Raw genomic sequence first — 17,091 nt, 5'->3', positions numbered from 1 at the left:
CTGAGGCAGGAGTGGGCTTAGCCAGCTAACATGTCCAGAATACAGGGAGCAAGGGAGAGAATAACAAGAGGCAAGTCAGAGAAGGGAGGGACAGACCACAGAGGGCCTTGGCTATAGTAAGGGCCTGACTCCCAGCGCAGTGGGAGCCATGGGGGATTCTGAACAGAGGGGTGACATGGGACCGGAAGGGCAGCAATGGAGATGATGAGAAGTGGTATATTTTGAAATTAGAGCCCACCTGACTTCCTAAAATTTGGGTGTGTAGTATGAGAGAAAGAGAGTGGTCAAGGATGACTCCAGAGTTTTCAGCCTGAGCAACTGGAAGGCTAGAGCTGCCTTTCCCGAGGTGGGGAGACTGCAGGAAGAGCAGGGTTGGGGGCAGAGCAGGAACTTGCTTTTGAATCCGCTGAATTTGAGCTGGCTGCTGTCAGTGCGGCCACGGGCTGTACTGGAGACGGAGGCGACAAAAGCAACCAGTGAGACTGATCCTGTCTTTATTTAAAACTGGTCTTTCATTTATCATGGATTTTGGGGGCATTAATTTTGATTTTTTAAAATATTACATCAATATATTATTTATCTTGATTATTGAGGATTGGGGCCCCCGCTGCAATTGTGTATCCTAGTCTGGGCCCTGCCTGTTACAGAAATCCACATGGAAGGCGGGGGTCGGGCTGACTTCTCTCTCCATTCCCAGACACTCTCTCTGTCCACAGTGAGCCAGTGTCCCCGGGGTGGGATCTGTGGCAGGAATGTGACCTAAGGGGTAGCCACATGCAGCCAGGAGGTGGTCCTGAACACGGGGAGCTCAGCCAGGGTGGGCAAGGAGAGGACCTGTCCGGATGTGTGGCTGGCTGACCTAGAAGCAGCCAGAGGGTGTGAGTGCATCAGCTCACCGCGCCCCACCCGGGGCCCCTATGATGGATGGCATCTGTCTTCTGCTTTATTAAACTCACGCCGCTCAGTTCAGCCCTGGATTTGCAAACGGCTTAATAAGCATTTGGAAGGGATCGGGGAGGGAGGCCGGGATTTCAGGGGGTTACCAAGACCCAGACAGGAAACGGCTTACGCCCCCCGAGTGGGCCCCGGGAGGGAGTCAGGTGTCCGGGTGGGCGATTGAGGGAGTATTTGGTTTCACAGAAGGCACTTGGGGTCCCCAGAGGAGGAGGGACCTCAGTCCTTTGGTGCCACCCCTCCCCCAGTATTGCTGTTGCCACACGCTAGGAGTTCACAGCACCCAGAGGGGTGTTCTGGGCACCTGGGAGGGCAAGGGGTGCAGGGACTGATGAAGGATGGGGGAGGAGAAGAGGCCTCCCCATCCTCTAGGAGTTCCCAGCTGCAGAGGACAGAGGGATACACAAAACAGATGCCCCCCCCCCCCCCCGCACCAGCCACTCCCCACAATCCTGTCCCGCTTGGGAACCTCTACAAACTCCACAGCATGTGCCATTGGTTTGGGACCTCCTGCATAACACCTGGCACTGGCGCCGAGTGTGGGTACCATGTGCCCCTTCTCTTCTGAATGAGGCTGGAAGCTCCCAGGGGGAAAAGAGGGGCGACACTATAGTCATCTTCTCTCTGCACCGGCCACTTGGGCCCCACATGCTGGGGGTACTACAGGAGCCAGCTCACGCGGGCTTGCCAGAGCGGAAGGCAGGCATCTCTTCCTGACTCCCCATGGAGTGAAGGTCACTGTGGGAGCTGGGAGTCGGCCACGGTGGGAGTGTCTACACCTTGGAAACTGGCGAGCGCTTTTCTTTCCTCCTGGAGAGCCAGTTGTTGAACGTTTACCAGCGTCCCCCTGCCTCGCCTGCTCTGCCACCAGCAAGAACCACAAGCCCCTTCAGATTCTATATAAAAATTAGCTTTCCCTCCTGAAAAGGCTGTGCAGCTCCTTCTGGACGGTGGAGATCGGGACTGTGTGTCTCATTAATGAGGACAGTACGCAGTGTGAGAGACAGTCAGCTATCGCTATCGGGGTTCAAATCACGGCTCCACCGTTGAAGGGTTTGTGATTGACAGTGTTCTTCGGTTAGCTCTTGGAGGGGTTGTTCTGAGATTTAAATGAGATAATATCTGAAAGATGCTTTGGAACAGGGCCTGCAAACAGTAAGCAGCCAATAGATGTTAGTCCTTACCCTGAGTCTCTGGTGATGGCAAATACATTGTGCTAATGTGAGTCTACAACCACCCTTGAGGGAGACACTGTTGTTATTCCCACTCTGTGGATGGGGAAAGCGAGGCTAAGCTGTATTTGTCCTTTACCTGAAGTCAGGGAGTGGCAGAGCAGGGATTTGAACCCAGGACTGTCATGGTCTAACAACTCACCTTTCACTGGTATGCCATGGGACCTCTCCAACACCAGAGGGGCTGAGGATCTTAATAACGATGAAAGTGGTCCTTGGTTTTCCTCCTCGCTCCATCTTGCCGCCAGCAGAAGTGATGAATCCTCTTCCTATATGACCCCAAGAAGAAGCCCTCTCAGAGCCCTGTCCCCCAGCCCATCACCTCCACACCTGCTCCCGTCCATCAGACAGTCCCTCCAGAGGCTGGGAGCTGCCTTATCAGGGAAATTCCCATTTCCCTCTGGCATTTTCTGTCTATCTCCTTCCCAGCTCACTACCTTCGTCTCTGGGCTGCTTCCCAGTCTGTCTCTCCTTCCTCTCTCGTCCATGTCTCCCCCTGCCCATGATCCATGGACCCCTAGTCCTCTCAAGCTAGGAAAACACGTGCTCCAGAGCCGCTTGCCTCCGCAAGGGGCTCAAGGCCAGGGTCAGCAGAGCCGGCCCCAGCAAGGTCAAGGGCCCAGCAGCCAGCCTGCAATTTTCCTTCTAAGTCTCCTTTTTTTCCCTGATTCTTGCCAATTTCACCTTCTCTTCTTCCTTTTCCTCCCTGCATTTCCTTTATTCTCCTCAGCCTTGTTTGTCTCTTTGGTGTCTCCATCTTTATATCTTCTGTCCCTCCATCTCTCCTTCTGCCTTTGTCTCTCTCTGGGTCAGTCTGTCTGGTGACAAGTGTGTACGTGTGTGTTTCTCTCTCTTTGTTTTTTGTGGATGTCTGTGTGTGTGTCTGTCTGTCTCTCTCGCTGTCTCTCCTCCTCTGTCTCTCCTCCCTTTTCCCAACATCCTGAAGTGGTGGTGGGGGGGGGGCTCCCCATGTCTCAGAGTCTAATTCTACCTCGATGCCTTTCCTTCTCTGTGTCTGTCTGTCTGCCCTGACTCTGTGTGTCTGTCTCTGGGTGTCTCTCGGGGTCTCTCTCCAGCAGCATTTTGGAGGCTCCCGGAGGAGACCCCCAGTCACCCCTCCCAAAGTTCACTGCCTTGTCAAACGGAGCTAATCTCTTGCGAGAGGAAAAAGCCTCATTCAAACTTGGGAGCGGGGAGTAGGGGCAGAGGGGGAAGGGGAGGTCTCCTTGGCTGCAGCCTGAAAACGCCCCGGCCCATAATACCCCTTTTGTTCTAGGCTGGTGGGAGGGGGTGGGCGGTGGAATGAAAGAGGGGGGGATATTAAAGGAGCAGGTGAAAGACATGTGTCTTCAGCAGCCAGAGATAAGCGCTTACCCCTTCTAATCTGACTGAGGCCTATTATCTTCCCGCCACAGTCATTACTATTAATATTAAACACCCCCCAATCCAGCTAGAAAACAACCTGAACGGCTGACTCGCAGCCCCAGCCAGTTCTGACAGGGAGACGCTGCCCTGAGCCCTCCTCCTGCAGCACTTGACCACTCCTCGCCTCCCCAGACCCCTAGTCCTCTTGAACTTCCCCATGACCTCCCGCCCTCGAGAGCCCCCTTCTACTCCCCCTCCCCCACCCCCACCCAGCAGCCTCTCTGATCACCAGCCCTTTCTCTCTCCAGTGTACCCCTCATTTCCGCGTCATTTCTTGGGGTTCCTCTGCACCGCAGCCGTCTTCTCTGCACACATCTGCATAACCTGGGATGGAAGAAAGAAGCCGGTAGAGGTTTATTCCCTGAGTGTGACATCTGACAGAACTGGATTTGCATTCCAACACCACCGCTTACAGAGTGGGTGACCTTGGGCAAGTTCCTTAACCTTCTGAGCCTCAGTTTCTCATCTCTAAAATGGGGGCAAATTATAGTCCCTATGACACAGGGTTGTTTTGAGGATTATGTGAAAGAACAAATGAAAGAGCTCTTAGCATGTGCCTGATCGATTGTAATGGCTCAATGGTGGTCACTGTTGTGACTTGGACAAAAAGTGACCCAGGGCAACAGGTCTCTCCATTCATTTCCTCACTAAGCCACTGAACAATCCCTGGGCCCCTACTCCAGGCCGGCCTCCGTGTTAGCACCGGAGAGATGGGGTGGAGAAGACAATCGCCGCAGGAGTTCACAAACTGGTGGCAGCAAGAGACACACAAGCAGGTAAATGCAGCGCTGCACTGCTGGTTCCTGTGAACCACAGCAGTTAGGACCAAGGGCTTTGGGAACATGGGACAGTGAATTCCCTCTCTGTGGGTGATGTTGTGTCTACACTAGCAAAGAACTGATTGCCTCTTCAGTATCTACAAGGTGGCGGAAGCCAGTTATCACCATGCTCATGTCTGTGGTTATAGCCCCCAAGAGGAGAGGGTCATGAAGCTTCTGCCAGAAATGGCAGAGGTTTAGCCAGGGGCCATGTGTGGGGTCCCTTCCCTGCTCCCTGGATTGACGGAGCCCTGAGGGCCCTGCAGACACAGGAAGAAGAAAGTGAGAGCTGACATTTACAAAGTGTCTTGCTTGGAGCCAGGCACTGCACTGGCGTTTCCATGTTAGGCCACTTACTCCTTATCACCACCCCTCTCCCAAGCAGGCACCATGGTACCCATTTTACAGGGGAGCAAACCAGCTCAGAGAGAGGATGTGACTTTCCTAAGAGCACACCGCTACAAAGTGGCAGAGCAAGATTTTAAGCCACATCTCTCTGGCTCCAAAATCCATGTTATTTCCCTTCCTAATGCATGTCAAACTTTCCAACCCCATCTCCATCCTTAACATCAGAGAAGCTTAAAAAATACACAAGGGGTAGAAGAGGGTTGGATAAGGAAAACGGCCTACTGCAAGCCCCAAACGTTGTTGATATCTTCTTTTTTATCTTAGAAGTCTACATAAACTTTGAATTTTACTCCATAGTATAGCTATGTGTGTTATAAATAAAAATAATGTTTTAAAATGTCATTAAAATCTTTCCCTAAAATATCTTGGACTAAAATTTGAGGCTCCCAGAAGGTGTACCAAGTTTATTAAATTGTTTCCTCTGTCCCCCATGTGGGGGATACTTCTTGTTTGTGTCTCTCCAGCAGCCTTGTCCACTCTTGTTGATTGCATCCCCTCCTTCACAGAACAGCTGTTCCCGGATTCTGTGTAATTTTCTGGGGCTTCCAATCACCATTCCCCCATCCTCTGGCCTCAGGGTGGGACCACGAGCCAGGCCTAGCCAATCATTGCAGACTATTTTCCTAGCCACCTGATTTGTCCAAGAGGTAGGCACATGACCCAAACTAGACCAATAGGAGTCCTCCCCTAGGATTCTATAGACAGAGGGTGTTGGGAGGGGTGGAATGCTCTCTTTCCTGAGATGTGAGCGTGAAATGCTGCCTTGCTCTAGGCACCCCTCCTTGCCCTCCAGCAGACAGGAGCCCTGACATCCCTTTCCCTCCCCACTCTCCCAGTGCTGTTGACAGGAGGCCCAGCTGCAGTAGGGAGGGGCAAAAATGAGGCTTTCGCACATGAGAAAGAATAGCCAAGATATGGATGAGATCAAGAAAGAACGCCAGAGAGAAAGCCGGTGGTATCTTTTGAGGCATGGCAATGTGTGTGTGTGTGTGTGTGTCCTTCCTGGTTGAGTCAATAAATCCTTCCTTTGCTTGAACTACTTGGAGGTGGATTTCCATCCTTTGCTTCCTGAGCAATGCCTCCTGGAACACTCAGTCCTATTTAATTCCACCCAGCTCACCAGCACCTGCAGGCAAGAGAAGGAGCGGGAAGCTTGGTTTATGTATGGCATGGCTGTCTCGTTCTTCTACCCGGAACCTCCCGAGGGCTCTCCCTCCCAGAGTTTTGGGCTGGAAAGGACCTCAAGCCGAGGGGATGACAGAGAATCCATCCTACCCCGAGACCTCTCTGCTCTCTTCAGGGAAGACTGAACGTGACTGAATGAAGGTCGGCTTGCTGAATACTCTGAGGATTTGAATCCTGGTTCCTGTCCTTGGGTCTCTCAATAGTCCCACAGGGATGGTCATCAATTCTGGCCTCTCCTGCCCCCAGGAGAGGAGCTTCGTCAGGCAGAAGGAGCCTTGCAGCAAGTAACAAGAGAAACAAAAGCAGCCAACTCTGCCCTTTGTACAGCCCTTGACAGTGTCCAAGCTTCTGTCACAACACCACACAACACCACCAGGTAGACAGGGCAAGGGTCACTCTGAGCCTATTTTACAGCTGAGTAAACTGAAGTTTAGGGCAGTTATGTGATTTCCCAAGGAGAGACACAGCTTGCTAGTGGCCCAGCTGAGCCCACAGCCCAATCACCAGACTTAGATCTCTGTCAGTCACATCCCAGTGACCAGATGCTCCCTTCTTGTTCCCTCACGGCTGGAGACAAACAAAGCCTGGGCCATGCAGCACCCACCATGCCATCTTGGTCCATTGTGGTCTAGGCAAGAGGAGAGGGGTCCAAAAGCAGATGCCTCTGGTTGCACCTTCCATATATCTTGATATTTGGACAGCCCAGTGGGAGGGTGATGGAGTGGAAGGGGAAGCCCAGAGTCCCAGGAGTGACAGTGACTCCAGAGCACACAATGGCCCATTGTGCGCCTCCCCCCGCCATGGTCCCCTCTCCCTCCACCACACCCAGCACACCGCGTCCTGTTTACCTGCCTCCAGGACCTGGCTCCATCTCAGGTGTCACTCCAGTTGGGCCCACGCACAGGCATTGCCAAACTCTCTGCCCACGGGCCGAGGCTTGGCAGTGGCACACCTCCCTGGGACTCCCCCAGCCTTTGTCCTGCCCCACTCCCTTCCACCACCACACAGACACCTCCTCTTGGCTCCTAGCACAGTACCTCGCGCACACTAGGCTCTCTGGAAATCGTTCCTGACAATAATGAGTGGTTCCTTGGTGATGAAGATAACCTCCACGCACATGGGCCTCTGTGAAGGATGGACTTCTCCCAGCCTCAGAGGTGGGAGTTGGCATTGTGAAGGAGGGTGGGTTGGGGGTGAGTGTCAGCTGGACTTAGAAAAGGCATCCTTTCCTGCCCCCTTCCCTGAGCCTGGGATTCGGGAGGGAGGGCAGCGTGGGAATACAGAGCCTGCCAGTCTCTGGGGACACAAGACCCATATTAGGCGCTCTCTTGGTCCAGCTGGGATGCCATTCTCCCACTCTCTCAGAGGTCAGAGTTCAAGGGTCAGGGCACCCCCAGGCCTTTATGGACACACTCTCGGCCAAGAGGACAGATGGAGAGGCACAGCTTCTCAGGTCCAGGTTCTGTTCGGAGGTCAAGAAGCCAGGTAGAGGTGGGAGGGGGAAGCTGCCGGGGGAAGGACTCGAGCACCAGTTCATCCACACACTCTCCAGGCTGTGGGACTGTGGCAGAGGAAGAGGAGGAAAGAGAAAGAGAAGAGGCTAGCCAAGGGGAGTAAAAAGGGAGCAAGAGGGGGACATCATAGAGGAAAGCCAAAAAGCAGGCAAGAAATGGGACAGCAGAAATCCACACCCTCAGACGAGCAGGAAGATGAGGTTCCCACAGCTCAAAGGAGAAGCAGACATAAATGACAAAGGCTGCAATGGAGCCTGGAGAGCATCCAGTCCAACCCACTCATTTTACCTACGAGGAGTCCAAGGCCCAGAGAGGGGACATGTTTTGCCCAAGGACACTCAGCAAGTCAGGACTCAACCCAAACCAGAGTCACAGAATAGTGGCTCCAAGCCAGAAGACATTTCTAGACTTTCTGCTGAGCAAGGGAAAGGGGCTTAGGGGGGTCCCGCTCTGCTTGGCTTCTGGAGATGTCAGAGCAAGAACAGCCATCATGGCTCACCTAGCCCGTGGCCGGGTATCAGAGGGAGGAGACAACACATTCAAGGCCCACCACCCACTGCACACAGCATTGTCTACCCAGTGTCACCCGAGCCAGGGTCTGACAGGTTTTCTGTTTTACCCACCCATTTATTCCACCACTCCCACCACGGGGTGCCCAACACCATGCCAGGTCCTCAGGTTGGGAAGAAAGGACACAGGGAAGGGGACAGGAAGGCTACAAGGTGGTCTGTCCACATCCTTTGACAGAAAGACAATTAAAATGCACATTCAGAGCTCCCCATATGGCAGCTGCTTGCCCTGTATCATCCCATCAGATCCTCATAAAGTAGTTACTACTGTTAGTCCCATTTTTCAGATGATGAAACCAAGGCTCAAAGGGGCTCCGGAGTCCTAGATCCCACAGCTGATGTGGCAGAGCAAGAGGGTGACCTGTACCAGCCCCTCCTCTTAGCCACTGGCTGCACTGCTCCCAGGATGGACTTGAAGAGCTAGAGCAATGGGGCTCCCCCACCACCACCCTGGGGTCCATCACACCCCTCCTCCCATCCCAGGCAGGGTGAGTCAGTCCCTCCTCTGGGCACACCCTGAAGTTTTTCTAAATGCCTCACTTGGGCTCTTACTTTCTGCCTTCTCTTAGGATTAATTCCTGGCATGTCTGTCTCCCTGGTAAGTTTGAGGACAGACATGGTCTTCCATCATCTCTGGATCCCCAGTAGCTACCACAGGGCCTGGCACATGGCGGGTGCTCAGTGACTGCTTTTTGAACCAGTGTAGTTGGGTAATATGACATCCCCATATGAACAGAACATAAGGCCCAGTAGAGGCTAAAGCCCCCAGGGGCAAGGAGTCCCATCCAGCTCCATATCCTGAGTCTAGCACACTGCCTGGCGTACAGTAGGTGCTCATAAATGCCTGCGGGAATGAGTATGGTCCATGTGGATGATGCTCCAGATCTGAGGCTTCCGTGGGCCCTGGAAGGTGGGGTTAGGAGGTTTGGGACTGCATCTGGATTGGGGCCGAAACTCGGGGTCTCTCCCCCAAGAAGTCCGAGGCCCAGCCAGGCTGTCAGGAGAGCCTGTAGAGGACTGGGATTGGGGGTGCTGGAGGCCTCTTTTGGGAGTGTAGGCTGTTGCTGGGGCCTTTGCCAGGCCTGGCGGGTAGGCTGGATCTGAGTGAAGAGGAGTGGGCACATTCTCCAGCCTCTTCTGTTTGCAGGTGCTCCCAGCCAGCAACCTTCCCTGCCCCCTTGTACAACTGTCCCCAGCGACAAGGGAGGGGAATGACAAAAGGCTGTGCCGTGGGCTCCAAAGTCTGGGAGAGGAGCCACAGAGACTAAGAGATGGACAGAGAGAGGCCAGGAGAGACCCATGGAGGCCTCTGGGGAGGGGAAGAGAAAGTTGGGGAGGAAGGAAGTCTGCACTCCCAGCCAGCCATGCCTCTGGAACCAGCCCCACTGGGCCAGGGTCCCAGGGATTTATTGACTAATCCTCAAATGATATAGTCTCTCTGATTTATTCTCTCTCCCGCTTGCTTGCGCCCTCACAAGACCCCATTGTCTCCGGAAGCTGCTGGCCCAGGGCCTCCACCTCGGGGCCTCCTGCTTCCCATCCACTTCCTGGGGGAGCGGGAGATGGAGGCTCCCCTCTGCCAAGCACCACGACCCTCCCGCCGCTTCCCTCTCCCAGGGTGAGGGTCAAGGTGCCAGGCCACCCCGCAGTGCCAGGCAGGAGGCTGGCAGCACCTAGTCAACCTGAAGAGCAGCCGGTGAGCAGGGTGACTGCCTGGAGCTGCTGGCGTTTGTGCCGACTGATGCCATTGCTCCCCGAGTCTGAGGGGGGAGGCAGCGAGCGTGTGGGAAGTGTCACCAAGGAAATGGGTGTCAGGGTGCTGGGCGAGGGGGCAGACGAAGGTCAGAGTCGAGGTTTTCATTGACCTGAGTGGGTGGGGGTAAAGGGAATCCATAAAACGTTTCTTTCTTCTTTAATGGTCTTTCTTCCCGATCCGACGGCCGGAGGGCCGGGCCCAGGGAGCGAAGCCGGGCGGGGGCAGGGCAGGCCCTCCGCAAGTGACACTGAATTCCCGGTCTGGACTGGGCCGGCACTTGAAAGCAGCTAAATTAGCAAAACAGAAGTCAACTGTCGATTGCTTCATTGGAGGATTAAGTGTGATAAATGGGGGGTTTGTTCGGTCCCAGGTCCAGATGTTGTGTCTAAGTGAGGGTTTTTTCAAGTTTTTTTTTTTTTTTTTTACATTCTTGGCCCAGGGCCCATATATATTTTGGATACTGCTGGGAGTATATAATATCATTGGAAAATGATGCGGTCTGCTAACCTTTTAAATAACATTTCCTCCCTCCTCTATTTTCTAATAGTTTGTTTTTCTTTCCATGTTTGCCTTTTATTGGGGGAAATTTTTTTTTGGAAATTAATGAGGCTCAAGTTTGGAGACCAAAAATAAAAAAAATAGGGGGCGGGGGGAGTGTGAGAGGTAGAGGGGTGTGGAATGAGGTTGGGGTGGGGGGAGGGTTGCTCTTTGTGTCTTTTCAAACTTTCCTGGTTTGGTTTTTTGTTTTTTTTTAAGTTTTCTCGGCGGAGGCTGCCGTGGCCCTCGGCGGGGCTGCGCGGTGGCGCGCGCGGGCAGGGCGCCCGGGACTCTCCGGCGCGCCGGGCGCCCGCTCCCCAGCCCCGGGCCAGGGCTGCGCGCCGCGGGCCTCCGGGAACAACCTGCCTTCCCCGGCAGCCCGGCCCGACGGGAGAGCGGGTGGGGGTGGGGGCGCCTCCTTCCTGAGTGAAACCTACGGAATCCGGCAGGAATTCGGGCCTCCCAGATTTAAGAAAACAAACAAAGGAAAGATTGTCAGAGAGGGGCCGCCAAGAGCCGCCGGGCCGCCGCACTGCCCTCCGCGCTCACCCCCGGGGCGCCCGGGCCTCCCGGCGGGGGCGCAACGCGAAGCGGGGGGGGGCTCCCCCGGGTGGTCCCCGGTGGACTTCCCTGCTCTGGGCCTCGGCTAACCTGCCATCCCCCTGTCTCCGGGGCTGACGAGGTCCCAGGGCGCCAGGGGAAGGAGGGTGCCGCCGGCTGGCTGCCTGGTGGAGGAGGGGCCCTGCAGGAGTCCTTCGGGGCATCCTCCTGCCTCGAGGCAAAGCCCCGCAGAGCCCCGTCCCGCACCTGCCCGCAGCGGCCAGGTCTCCAAGCCAGGATTGGGGCTGAACTCTCGATGGCTCAGGTTCCTCTGGGGGCGAGGGCTCTTCCTCCGCGCAGTCGCCCAGGCTCCTCCTGCGGGCGGACCCAGCCCCAGGTTCGCCGGGGTCTAGCAAGAATTCTAAAAAGTGAGAACGTGAGAAGGAAGCTCTGTAAAACTGGAGGGGTGGACACCCGTAACGCGGCAGCGACCCGGCGGTGCCATGTGGGTCTCCTGGGCGGGTGCTCCCCGGCCCGTCCGCGCTTACTCCTTGTAGCCTTTGAGCCTCTTATTCTGTTCTCCTCCGCTCTGCCCTGCCTCTGTTTCCGAAAGTCTCTCCATCTCTGGCTGTGTCTCTCCCTCTTTTCTGTGTCTTTCTCCTAAATCTGACTAGGGCTCAGTGGTTCTGGTTCTCCCTTTATCTCTGCAGCTCTCTGTCTCCTTTTGAGAACGTCTCTCTTTCTGTCTGCCTCTCTTCGTGCGTCCCTGTCTCTGACTCTCTTTCTCTCTCTTTGCCTCGCCCTCCCTCCCCTCTCCCCCCACCCCGCCCCCGCCCTAGGTAGTTCGGCGGACGGGCCCCGGGCCAAGGCCGCCCCCGGCAGGGCCTTGCCCGCGCTGACAGAGCCTCGCGCCCGCGGCCCAATTAGCGCGCGGCGCGAGGGACGCGGCATCTGGAATTGCGCTGCGCTCACGGCCAAGGCCGATTGTTTAGTCTGCGCGGCGGGGCGGGCGGCCGGCGCGGTGGCCCCACATCTGGAGCCGCGGCCAGACGGCCCTGCTGGCGGCTGGCCGGGGTGCGTGTGCATTTTTAACTCTGGGATTTGCTGACAAGTTAAGAAGTCAGAAAGTCAGTGGCGGCGGGAACTGGCGAGGCGCGCGAGGAAGGGAGGGGCGGGCCGAGGCCCGGGCGCACACGCCGCGGAGGAGACACGCTCCCGGGGCGCGCGCAGCCGCTCGGCGCTTTGGCCCAGCGTGGCTTTCCCCAAATCCACTCCCACCCTCAGCTGGCAAGCGCCGCAGCCCGGTGTTGACTTTTCTTCCAGGATTGGATTCCCCATCCCCCATCCCCCACCTCCCCACCCCCGCCTGTATTCTCTCCCACTTCTCCTTCCGCTTCATTAATTAAGTGGCTGAATTATCCCGAAATCCCACACTCCGGATCTGGTCAGAGCTCCTTGGAGGCCAGCCTCTAAGGGGGAAGCCCTGGAATCTCAGGGCTCCCACGCTTTTGGAGGAAGCACACAGAGGCCCAGAGAGGGCCAGCGACTTGGCCGAAGCAGTTCAGCAGTTAAGCTAGGACCAGAGGCCAACTCTCTTGACCCCTAAAGGACTCTTGGCACAGCTCCGGGTCCCTCTTGGGACTGGTCCAGACTGACGAGTGTTCTCACATTGTCAGAGTGCCTTCTCATCCTTAAAAACGGACTGTGTATTTCCACTCATTCATTTAACTAATATCTGCTGCATACTGTGTGCCAGGCTGAGGGATACAACTGTAAACAAAACAAGCTTGTCCTTAAGCTACAGAACTTACGTGCCAGCAGAGAACACAGAGATGTGGGGAGACAGAGACTTCACAAGGAACAAATAAACTGCTTGAAGTTACGATTGGCAAGGAACAGGAACAAAAAATAATGATAATGTTTATTGAGCGCTTTTATATGCCAGTCACCGTTATAGGCATTTTCATTTGCACTAACTCATCAAATCCTCATAATGTCCCAATCAGGTAGGTGTGTGTCCCCACTTTGCAGATGAACAATCTGAGGCCCAGTGAGGTTAAGTGATTTGTCCAAGGTCACACACATGCACCCGTGGTGGAACTGAGATGTAGTTCAGGTTTGACTCCAAAACCAGGCCTCTTAGGCTGCAAGGGCCTGCAGGAGAATTTCATAGTTGTCCAGAATTGGGTAATGCAGGTGGTCCACAATTTCCTCCCAGCAGCCAACAATATTCACCAGGCCTCCACTGTAGTGATTGTCACTAGCATTTGTGTACAGCTTCCTTTTTGTAAGCTGTTTCCGCTCACTTGGTCGCCTTTAATCTTCCCCACGACTTAGACATGTAAGCATTATTATCATTTCCATTTCCACATCTGGAAACTGAGGCCAGCTAATGTGCCCAAGCTTCTCGGTGACAGGGACTTCCTTTCGTTTCCAGTTTTGGTCTGGTTTTCTCTTGTTCTGTTTTCCGTGGGAACAGACCTCAGCACCCACCCTCACCCCCAGGGAACATCGTGCCTTTGAGATGTCTCTCCAGGAGCAAGGAGAGACGGTACTGTGCTGTGGGCTCTCACACAGCCTCCTGGGGAGCCAGGCCTGCCTTTCAGGTTGTGCAGACCGAAGTGACCCACACAGCCACACAAGCTGAGGGACCCTGGGTTTCGTCTGTCCCCTAATGTGACCCAGCAGTTCATGTCCCCTCTCTTGGCCTCAGTATCCTCCCCTTTCAGATGGGAGATTTGGGGTAGGGCAAATCTACTTTTCTTGGGTCACAGGCCCCTTTGAGAATTTGCTGGAAGCTCCAGATTACCAACTTACAGCAGTTCATGTGCACACATATACTCACACGCTCAATTTTACATGTATTTTCAAGAGATTTAGGGGCTCTTAAAGCGTATCCATGGGCATCCCAGGGATTCCCAGACCCCCAAGTTAGGAATTTCTGTACTGGGCCGGCCCGGTGGCACAGCAGTTAAGTTTTCATGTTCCGCTTCGGTCGCCTGGGGTTCCCTGGTTTGGATCCTGGGCGCAGACCTACACACCGCTTGTCAAGCCATGCTGTGGCAAGTGTCCCATGTATAAAGTAGAGGAAGTTGGGCACGGATGTTAGCTCAGGGCCAGGATGTTAGCTCAGGTTGTTAGGTCCTCTGCAAAAAGAGGAGGATAGGCAGCAGATGTTAGCTCAGGGCTAGTCGTCCTCACCAAAAAAAAAAAAATTTCTGTACTAATGGTTTCTACATTTGCCAGCCATTGGCAAACCCCACTACCGACCAGAAATAAGGAACCACCGAGCATCCCACTGGATTCCCTTGGATCCTTTGGGATTCTTTCCACCGAGGAGTCAGCGATTCAAAGCCCTTTGTTCTTTTCTTTCTTGATCCTTGGCTGTTGCAGCTGTCACAGGATAGGAAGATACAGGAGAGAGCCCAGAAGAACACACCTGTGTGTTCTGACCCCAGAGCGTGTGTGAATAGTGTGCCACTGGGCACCTCTGGCTTGGCTAACACCCAGGTAGGGAAACCTCCCCGGCCCACACATCACAGCCACACCTTACCTGTTCTGAGCACTCCTGAAAGACCATTCCAGCTTACCACGACAGGGCTATGGGAAAATCAGAGAAGGTGGCAATGTCCCAATTTTACAGAAGGAGCTGATGAGGCCCAGAGTGGTCGTACATCTTGCTCAGCATCACTGAGCAAGTTAAATGAGTTAAAAACTGAGTAGTGGGGAGAATCTAGATTTTCCCAGCTCTTAGCCCATACCTCTTTTTGGTCCACAAATAATTATGGTGTGCCCACTGAGAGCAAAATGCTGCCCTGGACGCTGCAGGGATAGAAAAGAGAAGAGTTCAGCAGAGGATGCTATGACACCTCCCCCTCATCCTCTGGGGCTGCCTCGTAGTTCAGCCGCAGCTGTGATGGCAAGGGGGTAGTGGTGGGATTGTCCACCCCAAGGAGCCTTTCTGCCTCCCACCTGCACAGTTCCTCCAGGGCTGGGCCCAAGGGAGCTCTACTCAGCCCATAGGGTGGCTGGGAAGTGCCAGGCACTTACAGCCCCAGGGTCAACCCTCAACTAATGAGTGGGTGGATAAATACCCTGGCTGCTTCAGCCCTCCAAGGGACAGTTCTAAGATATGTCCTCCCCTGTGTTCTTCAGCGAGCCCCATTGCCACAGCAACTCGCTCATTAACCACCCTTTTCTCCCTCCCCATTCCCTCCCTCCAGCTTCCAGGGACCACCTTCCAAATAAACTACCTGCGCGCAAGTTCTTGTCTCCAGGTCTGTTTCCAGGGGACCCAAACTAGGACCCCCCTCCCCCCCGCCCCCCCCCCCACCCACACACACACCTGCATGCATGTCTCTGTGAAAAGACAGGGCACGGAGAAGTGTGCTGTCCAGTCGTGACTGTGTGGCACCTATGATAGATGCTGACACACACACAGCTCTCAGACTGTGCCCCTCTCTTTGCTAAGCACATTCTATACTCACTTCATTTAATCCTCATGACCATCCCATAATTATACCTATTTTACGGAGTAAGAAACTGAGGTTGACAGATTAACCTGCACCAGGTCCCTCGGCTTAGTGGTGAAGCCCTGTCCACCTCCAAAGCAGCCGTCCCATAATGACCACGTGTCTCCCAGGGGCCAGGGCTGTAGGAATGGAGCCCGGAGAGGTCCAGGAGGACTAACTAGGGGTGGGGAGACTTCCTGGAGGAGGTGGGGCTTGGCTTGGGCTTGAAGGCAGAGCCTGCTTTAACTGGCCGGATGGAAAGTTCTGGGCAGGGGGTGAAGGACTTTGAAAGCAACAGTGGGGATCTGGGGCTGGCTGCCCACGGGTGTGTGTCTGGGAATTGGAGCAGGTCGAGGCTGGGCTGTGGAGGCCTGAACATCATCAGCCCAGGGGCTGTCTTTTCCCTCCCCTCCCCCCTCGGGCTCTGTCAGAGGGGGCTTCTCCCTAGCTGTCTCCAGGAGCAGGGATGGGGGAGGTCGGGGACTGGCTGGAGGAGTCCTGCTCAGGTATGGGGCGCAGAGGGTTCCCACCAGGCCTGTCCCCTGTTTCCTGGCCAGGCACCCTGGACTCAATCATCCCCCATCTCCGAGTAGTAAATAGATGTAGAAAGCAACCATCTCCATTTAAAGCTCTGCAGGCCGGGGGAGGAGGGCCTGCAAGCCATCTGGGCCCTTGTTTGGCAATGTTTGTGCTCACAACAAACCTGATAGACAGAGATTTATCGCCGTTTTCATTAGCTGGGGTTGGTTTGGTTTGCTGGTTTTCCACCGGCTCCCCCCCACCCCGGCCCCCCAACACACACACACACACTCCAGAGTTTCAGATTTATGGTGAGTGAGAGGGCCAGGGGCTGAGGGAGAGGGGAGGGAGGAGGCTGAGAGCAAGGTGTGGGCTTGGAACAGCGGGCGGGGAAGGAAATCAGGGGCTCTGGAGGGTGGGACGGTGGCCAGGAGCACCCCAGCAACAGAGGAAGGACTGAGGGAGGAAGTGTGTGTGTGTCAGGGAGCTGCAGAAGGACACCTGCAGCAACACTCCCCACCCCCCGCCCCACCCCCCGCCCCCAACACACAGGCACATACACATCTCATAATCACCATAATTGTTGAGCATAGAAGCTAGCGAATTCTAAGCCATCACTACCAATGCTAGGCCAGAAGCCAGGAAGGATGCACCACTTTGGCTGCCTCAGGGTGCACTCTGGTCTGAATGTGTGTAACAAAGGCTTGTTACAGTGCTTTTCGCCTGCCAGGCACTGTTCTGGGGCCTTAGGCACAGGAACTAATTTCACCCTCAAACAACCCTCTGAAGGGGACACTATTATTCTTACTATTTCCTTGGAGCTGGTTCTTCCCCATCCGCTCACAGCAGGGCACACCACGCCCTCCTGTAGGAAGGAGCCTGCAGACATAATCATTGCCCCTCGATGCTCCTGTGAAGTCCCCACGGATACCACCTGGGAACCCCTTCCTTGGGCTCTGTCCACTCTTCTCCTGTAGGACTCCTGGTCCAGCCAGGCTGCCTCTGTGCCAGCATAGACCCTGCCTATTGTCTCTGTGTCTGCATCTTTTCTCACATCCTACTTCCCACCTGGTGTGCCCGCTCCACCCCTCTACGCATCAAAATCCTTCTAGCCTTTGAGTCC

The 17,091-nt window shown here is 54.9% G+C and overlaps 2 long non-coding RNA genes across 2 annotated transcripts; both read right to left on the bottom strand.

Annotated features, from left to right (window-relative positions):
- Positions 1–1,404: 1,404 nt before the first annotated feature.
- LOC123287711 (uncharacterized) lies at positions 1,405–7,205 on the bottom strand. Its single transcript, XR_011505618.1, has 4 exons — positions 6,113–7,205; positions 3,865–3,935; positions 2,329–2,455; positions 1,405–2,100 (listed from the first exon to the last, which is right to left on the bottom strand). It is a non-coding gene; the product is annotated as an uncharacterized lncRNA (long non-coding RNA).
- A 5,670-nt stretch (positions 7,206–12,875) lies between these two features.
- LOC123288300 (uncharacterized) lies at positions 12,876–15,103 on the bottom strand. Its single transcript, XR_011505617.1, has 4 exons — positions 14,700–15,103; positions 14,492–14,538; positions 14,209–14,331; positions 12,876–14,084 (listed from the first exon to the last, which is right to left on the bottom strand). It is a non-coding gene; the product is annotated as an uncharacterized lncRNA (long non-coding RNA).
- Positions 15,104–17,091: the final 1,988 nt, after the last annotated feature.

The sequence above is a fragment of the Equus asinus genome, chromosome 8 (assembly GCF_041296235.1).
Source record: "Equus asinus isolate D_3611 breed Donkey chromosome 8, EquAss-T2T_v2, whole genome shotgun sequence".
In the NCBI taxonomy this organism is placed as follows: domain Eukaryota; kingdom Metazoa; phylum Chordata; class Mammalia; order Perissodactyla; family Equidae; genus Equus; species Equus asinus.
This window is presented reverse-complemented; position numbering and strand designations above follow the sequence as displayed.